Below are 8,632 nucleotides of genomic sequence, written 5' to 3' on the forward strand. Positions count from 1 at the left end.
GGAATGCATTTGAATCATAATATAACCTATGAACAGCAAATCACATTTTAGGACAAATATTCTTGGGAAAAAGTAGCTCTCCTCGAATTGGTTGTGGTAATGAAGATGTTTGTAATGTTTTGTACCTTAATGTAGGAACCTCATCCTGTAAATAATAGCAATCAAAACTTCTTATAAAATAATATTAAGTATGCCAATAGAAAAATACCTTTTTAATATGATCATATTGTAGTATAGGTATGATACAATCAAAATACTACTGTTAGGTCTAATCATAATTTCTTGATAGTCCGTTACAGTGAGTTCTTAAAATGAATGTATCACAGATGTTATTCTCTCATCACTGGGAATACTGCATTGCAAATCTATTGAAATGAACTGATCCAATTGAATAAAAATCTGCTTCAAAGAAAAAAAGTCTTAATAGGCTTTAAGATGTTTCTGTTATGGACATGAATTAGTTAAAATGACAGTGGCCAGAGGTGAATGACCATTTAAATAGTCCAAGGGAAGATGCCGGCGAAATTCAATGATATCGTTTATAAACAGCGGCATCTGCCTCTTAAATGCACTGGCATCATCCATAAACAGAATATGTCGTTTAAATTCAGTGGTAAACACCAAAAAACAGCCGTACATGCCGTAAAGTTAGCGGCATCTGAGCATGACACCAGAAGTGCCACTTCTAGATGACGCTGCCGCGATTTGAGCCGTCTGTCTCTCAAAAAAAACGTAAATAAAATGGATTATAACTTTTGACCAGTAGGTGGTGCGGTCACCAAAATTAATATGGTATTGTCAGGGTAAGGTCGACCTTGTTAAAGCATTGCTGATAAGATTGCTGAAATATAGCATTCTCAATGAGAATGGTTGAGAATTATTTGACCATTCAAAACGTTTTTAATAACTTTTTGCCTGCATGGTCTGGAAATTACCTGAAACTAATTTGGGGTAAACCCGATGTACACCATGAGGAGATAAAATAAAATAGGCGATTTCAATTAAATTCAAAATGGCGGACAAGACGTGTGGCTGAGAATGGTATCACTATTCTCGTCATCACCCAAGGAATGTTAAGAGACCAGTCTCATGACAAAGTGTCGTAATTAATAAAAAAATTATAAGCATTTTTTTCAATTTTGACAACTAGCTGCCCCAAAGTCTCAGGTACCTTCAGGGCATGGTGCAGACAACACATACCAAGTTTCATCTCAGTACGCAATCCCAATACCCACACTTGCAGTCTTGGCCACTTGAGTGGTCGTCCACATGACAGGAAGTAAATGTTCAAGGCTGCAAAGCTCAGTGCACTTAACCCACACTAAATCCACACTAGAGCGAATACCACTTCAGAGCGGTCTTTCAGGCTAAATGTATCCCAGATTTCATCACGTTCAGGAGCACACGCCCTGCCTACCTGAGCGGTCAGTGTATTTTTGCTATGATGACGTTAAGGAAAGCTTTTCAACATTTAGTCATTTTTTATAATCAGATTGTGAAAAATAAGTGAAGCATATCTTTATTTTAGTATAAATGAATATATAAAAAATTATATAACGTGTGGGGATGACTTGGGATGACTTAACAGAAGCGTCTTAATTACAAAATATTATTTAATGTATGTGTATATATATCTCTTTGTTATCCTTCTTTCCCAATAATCACCTTATTTTGTTTGTTTTTGCCTAATACTGCTGGTGATTTTGATAATTTGTCAGCCAGCGTTGGCATATAATATACAGTCTAGTAAATGTTCTTTTTTACTTGTTCTTTTTAAAATGTATTAACTACTACCATGGTTTCTTTCTCATATTTGTGTATTTAAAATATAAGTTTTAATGCTTTTTATTTGTTGTATGAATCCACCTGCTGATAAGTTATGTAAAGCAGTCTTTGGTTGTCTTATATAATAGACAAGCCATATCATATAATTTAAATAGTTTGTATTAGTAGCTTTTAATGGATCATACAGGTTTACAGAATAACTTATATTTTTATATTGTATTTTTATATATTTTTGATCAAGTTTTATGCAGTGTATTGAGAAACAAAGTTTAAAGAAATTGCTTATATCTGAGTGAAAAGACAAAAACAGCTGTAGCATTGCAACCACCACCAACATCATTAAGTTTACTAGTGTCCCAACTTGCAATCAAAAATCAAACACACTCTCAGTCTTCACGTCTACTTGCACACTAGTGTGCAAACATTGGAAATACGTAAGACAAATGTGTAAGTAGGCAAGACCAAAACCGCAAGTGGGGGTATTGGGACAGGGGCTACATTTCGTTTCAATACACCAAAGCTTTGCCAAGATACATTATAGCTATATTACCTCTTTGGAGTGCTCACTGTCAAATTTGTATACAGGAACAGTCTGTTAAAAAATTTACATAACCGTCTGCCAGTATCAGGGAGAAGGGGAGTGCATTAGTGTCAGCCAGTAGGAGGTAGTTCATCTTTTGACCCACAGGACTCCCTGCTGAGTTAAAAATCATTCTGTCACTGGGCAGGCTCTTGCAGTCTTGTCAAATGACCAATAAACTTCTTTTACTGAAGATCTTACCAGACATCAGTCTTTGATCTGGATGTTTTCATCAGTGATGATCGCACTCACAGCCACATGTCATCACAACGGCAAATGTAATTCATAGTCAGTAATTCTGCCATCAAGAGTTTTTTCTGGAGTACTCCAAAATTAAAATGACTCATGAAATCATAAAGCAGAGGAAGAACTGTTTGTTTTTATTGAAAAAAGTCCTTTACTCACTGAAAGTCCCTTTGGTAATATACAGTTGTCACGGTTTCGTGTCACCCGCACCATGTTTCGTGTCACCCGCACCATGTTTCGCGTCATCTGCACCATGTTTCATGTCGTCCGCACCACGTTCCATGTCACGTTTCCTTGTGATCTGCCCCGTGTTTTCTGTTTCACCCTCGCCAGTCACGTTCCATGTCACTCTTCCTTGTTGTCCGTTCCGTGTTTCCTGTTTCACCGAACACGCTCCCTGTCATGTCTCCCTTGTTGTCCGCCTGTGTTTCACTGTCTCTGTTAAAACTACACTTCCCTTCTTCCTCACTCCTCATCACCGCTGTCACCGCATTATTATCCGCACCTGTCGCTTATTTTGTCATTACGTGTCTCTTTATTTAAACCCCGCTGTTTTCCCTTCCCGTTGTCGTGCGTTAACGTTTCATGTCTCGTGGTTACCTTGTGTAATGCTCTGTTCGCTCTTGTCTATGTTCCCTGCAGTCTGCCCGTTCTCCCGCTGATTTCTCTGCTGTTTGTGTTTCCCCGTTCGCGGATACCCCTCCCTCCGTGGATCTTCGCTACCTACACCCCTCTGGTCTCAGCGCCCAGCTAACCCAAGCCAGCGCATACCACGGTCAACCAGCCAGAGCCTGTCGCCTCAGAGGTCAGTGAGCCAGCGCCTGTTGCCTCGGTCGTCCCTGAGCCAGCGCCTGTCGCCTCGACCGTCCCTGAGCCAGCGCTTGTCGCCTCGACCGTCCCTGAGCCAGCGCCTGTAGCCTCGACCGTCCCTGAGCCAGCGCCAGTAGCCGTGACCGTCCAAGAGCCAGCGCCAGTGGTCGTGCCCGTCCTAGAGCCAGCGCCCCTCGAGTCTCCCAGGGCTCCGCCTCTCAAGCCTCTCGAGCCTTCCAGGGCTCAGCCTCTCGAGCCTTCCAGGGCTCCACCTCTCGAGCCTTCCAGGGCTCTGCCTCTCAAGCCTTCCAGGGCTCAGCCTCTCGAGCCTCCCACGGCTCCGCCTCTCGGGCCTCTCGAGCCTTCCAGGGCTCAGCCTCTCGAGCCTCCCATGGCTCCGCCTCCCGAGCCTCTTACGGCTCCGCCTCCCGAGCCTCCCACGGCTCCGCCTCCTACGGCTCAGTCTCCCGCGGCTCTGCCTCCCGCGGCTCTGCCTCCCGCGGCTCTGCCTCCCGCGGCTCTGCCTCCCGCGGCACCGCCTCCAGAGCCTCCTAGGGCCTCGCCTCTAGAGGCCCCTACGGCACCACCTTCCTCGGCTCCGCATTCAAAGCCTTCCAGCTCACCGCCTGAAGAGCCTCCTACGGCGCCACCTCCCTCGGCTCCGCCTCCGGAGTCTCCCTCAGCCTCGCCTCCGGCGCCCCTCCCGGATCCGCCTCCGGTGCCCCTCTTGGCTCCGCCTCCGAAGACTCCCTCAGCCTCGCCTCCGACGCCTCCTGGGTCCTTCCCGGCTCCGCCTCTCCCGGCTCCGGCGCCTTCCCCGGCTCCGCCTCCTGGGCCATCCTCGCCGTCGCCCGCTGGGCGGTCCTTGGCGCCGTCTCACAGGTCTTCTGCGGCTCCGCCTTCGAGGTCCTCCTTGGCCCCGCCTACCACGGCCCCGCCTCCTGAGTCTCCCTCGGCCCCGCCTCCTGAGCCCCCCACGGCCCTTGCCTGCGTCTCCTTCGGCGCCGCCTCCGAAGTCCTCCTTGGCTCCGCCTCACATGGCTCCGCCAGCCTCTGTCCTGCGGCCACCTCCCAGGTCTCCTGTACCGGCCCCTGCCCAGAGACCAGCTCCCAGGCCACCCAAACCAGCTCCTGCCCCATGGCCCGCTCCCAGACCTCCTAATCTGGTGCTCGCCTCGTGGCCAGCTCCAGAGCCCCCCAGGCCTATCCCCACATTGTGGCCGCCTTCCAGGCCTCCTGAACCTGCCCCTGCCCGGTTGACCCCCCCACAGGCCGCCGGACCCGGTCCCCTTCGCACACCCCCATAGACTGCTTGCCTGCCCTCTCTGCCTCCCTGGTCTGCCTGTCTACCCTCTCGACCTCCCTGGTCTGCCTGCCTCCCGTGGACTGCCTAATTGCCCCCTTGGCCTGTCTCAGCACCCCTTGCACCCCCGTGAACTGTCTTTGTGCCCCTTGTTCTCCCCCTGGTCTGTCTGTTTTCCCCCAAGTCTACCCCCTCTTTCCTGGGTTCTTCATTCCTTTTTATTTTTTCTTGTTCATTTTAAGACCGTCTGGAATCCGGTCCTTTTGAGGGGGGATTATGTCACGGTTTCGCGTCACCCGCACCGTGTTTCGCGTCATCTGCACCGTGTTTCATGTCGTCCGCACAACGTTCCATGTCACGTTTCCTTGTGGTCTGCCCCGTGTTTTCTGTTTCACCCTCGCCAGTCACGTTCCATGTCACTCTTCCTTGTTGTCCGTCCCGTGTTTCCTGTTTCACCGAACACACTCCCTGTCATGTCTCCCTTGTTGTCCGCCTGTGTTTCACTGTCTCTGTTAAAACTACACTTCCCTTCTTCCTCACTCCTCATCACCGCTGTCACCGCATTATTATCCGCACCTGTCGCTTATTTTGTCATTACCGTGTCTCTTTATTTAAACCCCGCTGTTTTCCCTTCCCGTTGTCGTGCGTTAACGTTTCATGTCTCGTGGTTACCTTGTGTAATGCTCTGTTCGCTCTTGTCTATGTTCCCTGCAGTCTGCCAGTTCTCCCGCTGATTTCTCTGCTGTTTGTGTTTCCCCATTCGCGGATACCCCTCCCTCCGTGGATCTTCGCTACCTACACCCCTCCTGTGTTCCAGCCTGTATTTTAGTTCCTTTTCCCCTCGTGGCTCTTTTCATTTGCTCCTGTGTTTGTTTATTTTATAATAAAACTGCATTTGGATCTGACCCACCTGTCTGCCTGCCCCTGCTTCCTACACATGCGTTACAACAGTATAAAAATGTTAGTGGATATCAGTGATCAGATGATTTCATTCGACCCCTTTAAAAATGTATAGAGTTGCAAATAAAAAGGTTTGTGTGCCTTTATGTAATATTGGAGTAGTTTTAATGTGCAAAGGAAGTAGCCAACTTTGATCATAACAGACCAGGGCATCGATTGTGATTTATTTTTGAAGCACCTCATGAGTTTACGACAAGTTTGTTTGTGTGTGTGTGTGTGTGTATATATATATATAATTTAAACATCATTAAAACTTAGTGATAAGATAACAGGGAGAACTGGTTTGCAGTAACATCTCAACAGGAAGAGAGGACAACATCCTATTAAGGCTTTCAAAGAGAGACCACTCTCACCAGATAGAAGTCAAAGGTCATTCTAAATTGCGTTATAACTGCTTTCTGCCACTCTGTGTATTTATTATGTTGTTTTCAGGACCTTTTAGCCATTTTGAGGTTTTCTTGCTTATTTCATACTCCTTTTTCCAGATTATTACAAAACTGAAATCTTGAATCAGATTACCTTACTTCAGTGTATAAATACATTTAAAAAAATACTACAAACACAAAGACATTGTTTGTTGCATAAAGCAAGACAAATAGTGTACTGCATGTTTTTATATATGGTAATATAAACCCAATAGTGCTCTCAAAAATAGACGTTCACATCTATGAATCACTGCTTGTTAAAGGGAACTCTATGTTCTAAGAAGTCCCATCTAAAATTTGTTCTGTCCTTTTACTGTTTCATCAATTGATCTTAAAGTCAGTGTCACCTTGTACATGGATGCACAATAGTGCCTGTTTGAGGACCCAGAAGAGAGCTAAAAAAATTAAGACTAAACTGATTTTCAAGGAAATCGGGGAGAGGGGATTAGTATACTGTATAGTTTAATCAAATTACTGAGAAATTTGCAACAAGTCTGGTTAAAGGGATAGTTAACCCAAAAATGAAAATTAGCTCATCATTTACTCACCATCATGCCATCCCAGATGTGTATGACTTTTTATCTTCTGCAGAACACAAACAAAGCTTTTAGAAGTATATCTCAGCTCTGTTTGTCCTCACAACACAAGTGAATGGTGACCAGAACTCAGAAGGTCCAAAAAGGACATAAAGGCAGCATAAAAGTAATCCATTTGACTTCAGTTGTTAAATCATGATTCAGAAGCGATATGAGAGGTGTGGGTGAGAAACAGATCAATATTTAAGTCTTTTTTTAATAATAAATCTCTACCTTTGACCAGCCCCAACCAGTAGGTGGCTGAATGTGAAGGTGAAAGTCACTTCCACACCAGAATGTGAAAGTGAAAGTGTAGACTTACAGTAGAAAAGGACTTTAAATATTGACCTGTTTCTAACCCACACCTGTCATATCGCTTCTGAAGACATTGATATAACCACTGGGGTCTTATTGGTCACTTTTATGCTGCCTTTGGCCTTTTGGATTTCTTAGTTCTGGTCATTCTTCACTTGCATTGTGATGATGAGATATTCTACAAAAATCTTGGTTTGAGGTCTGCAGAGGAAAGAAAGTGATACGCATCTTGCAGCAGGTAAATGAGAGCATTTTACATTTATGCATTTGGCAGACGCTTTTATCCAAAGTTACAGTCCACTTATTACAGGGACAATCCCCCCCGGAGCAACCTGGAGTTAAGTGCCTTTCTCAAGGACACAATGGTGGTAGCTGTGGGGATCGAACCAGCAACCTTCTGATTACCAGTTATGTGCTTTAGCCCACTACACCACCACCACTCCATTTTCATTTTTGGGTGAACCATTCCTTTCTGAACTCTGAAGTTTATAGTTATCATTAAGCATTTATAAGCATTTATATATGTATTACTTAAGCCAGGGTCTTTTAACTTTTTAATGCCAAGGAACCCAAAATATTATGATACAATTATTTTATTAAAAAATAAAGGCAGCTATATATTTGCATGTATTCTGTGTGGGGACAAAATTAAGCATGATAGTATGAAGACAACATGTTGTCAGCAATATATGAAAATTAAATGGATTTTATGGAAAATAAAAATATTATTACCTGGAAAATATAAGTGTTAAGTTGACAGCAGTTTTTCTAGCCACTATCAGAGTAATGTTACAGTAGATGTAGGGCTACTGTATAAATCAGAAAATAAACTTTTCAATTTCAATTGAATCAATTTATTTGCATAGAGCTTTTCACAATATATATATATATATATATATATATATATATATATATATATATAAGAGTAGTGCCTTACACCCGCAGTGAGAATGTTACTGTTATTATAGGCCAGGCTTAAATTGCAACACTCAGTTTTATACAATATGTAAAGGGGGTACCTGCATCACCTCCCAATCACCTAAAAAAGGTTGTAGCTTAAATAAAGCACCTTGTGAACCCTATCTTAAATGGAGAACTGTGTAATATACTGTATGAGTTATTCTCTACAAATTACTGTAATATAAAAGAAAATACTGACTTGGCTGAAGAAAATTATAATGTTTCCATGAAATGTAATGGAAAGGCAGAAAATAAGGAAGAGAATGCATACTTTTCATGTTATAAATGAGCACTAGTGCTATTACACTATGATAAAGTTCAGCTTTTAGTGCACAGGTAAGTGGCCCATCTCAGTGCAGTGATAAATATGATAATACTGACCCTGACACAGGAAAATAAAGTAATTTAGTGCCACTGAATGACAGGTCATCTTTATTCCAGTGTGCATCAGTGAAGGAGTGAATTCTCTTCCTATCAGAACTGGAACTCCTGTGTCATGTGTGACGTGTGAGTGATTTCACTTTCAGTTTCAGAAAATGTTCTTTTCAGGGCAGAGAACAAAGAATTACAAAGCTTAACCTTGAGTGCCTGTAAAACAAATTCCCTTTTATAGAGTTACCTGACATCTCAGATGAATTAAAAGGAAAGGTTAGCTCTTAAGCGCAGCTGAAGG

Source organism: Xyrauchen texanus, chromosome 13 (assembly GCF_025860055.1).
Source record: "Xyrauchen texanus isolate HMW12.3.18 chromosome 13, RBS_HiC_50CHRs, whole genome shotgun sequence".
In the NCBI taxonomy this organism is placed as follows: domain Eukaryota; kingdom Metazoa; phylum Chordata; class Actinopteri; order Cypriniformes; family Catostomidae; genus Xyrauchen; species Xyrauchen texanus.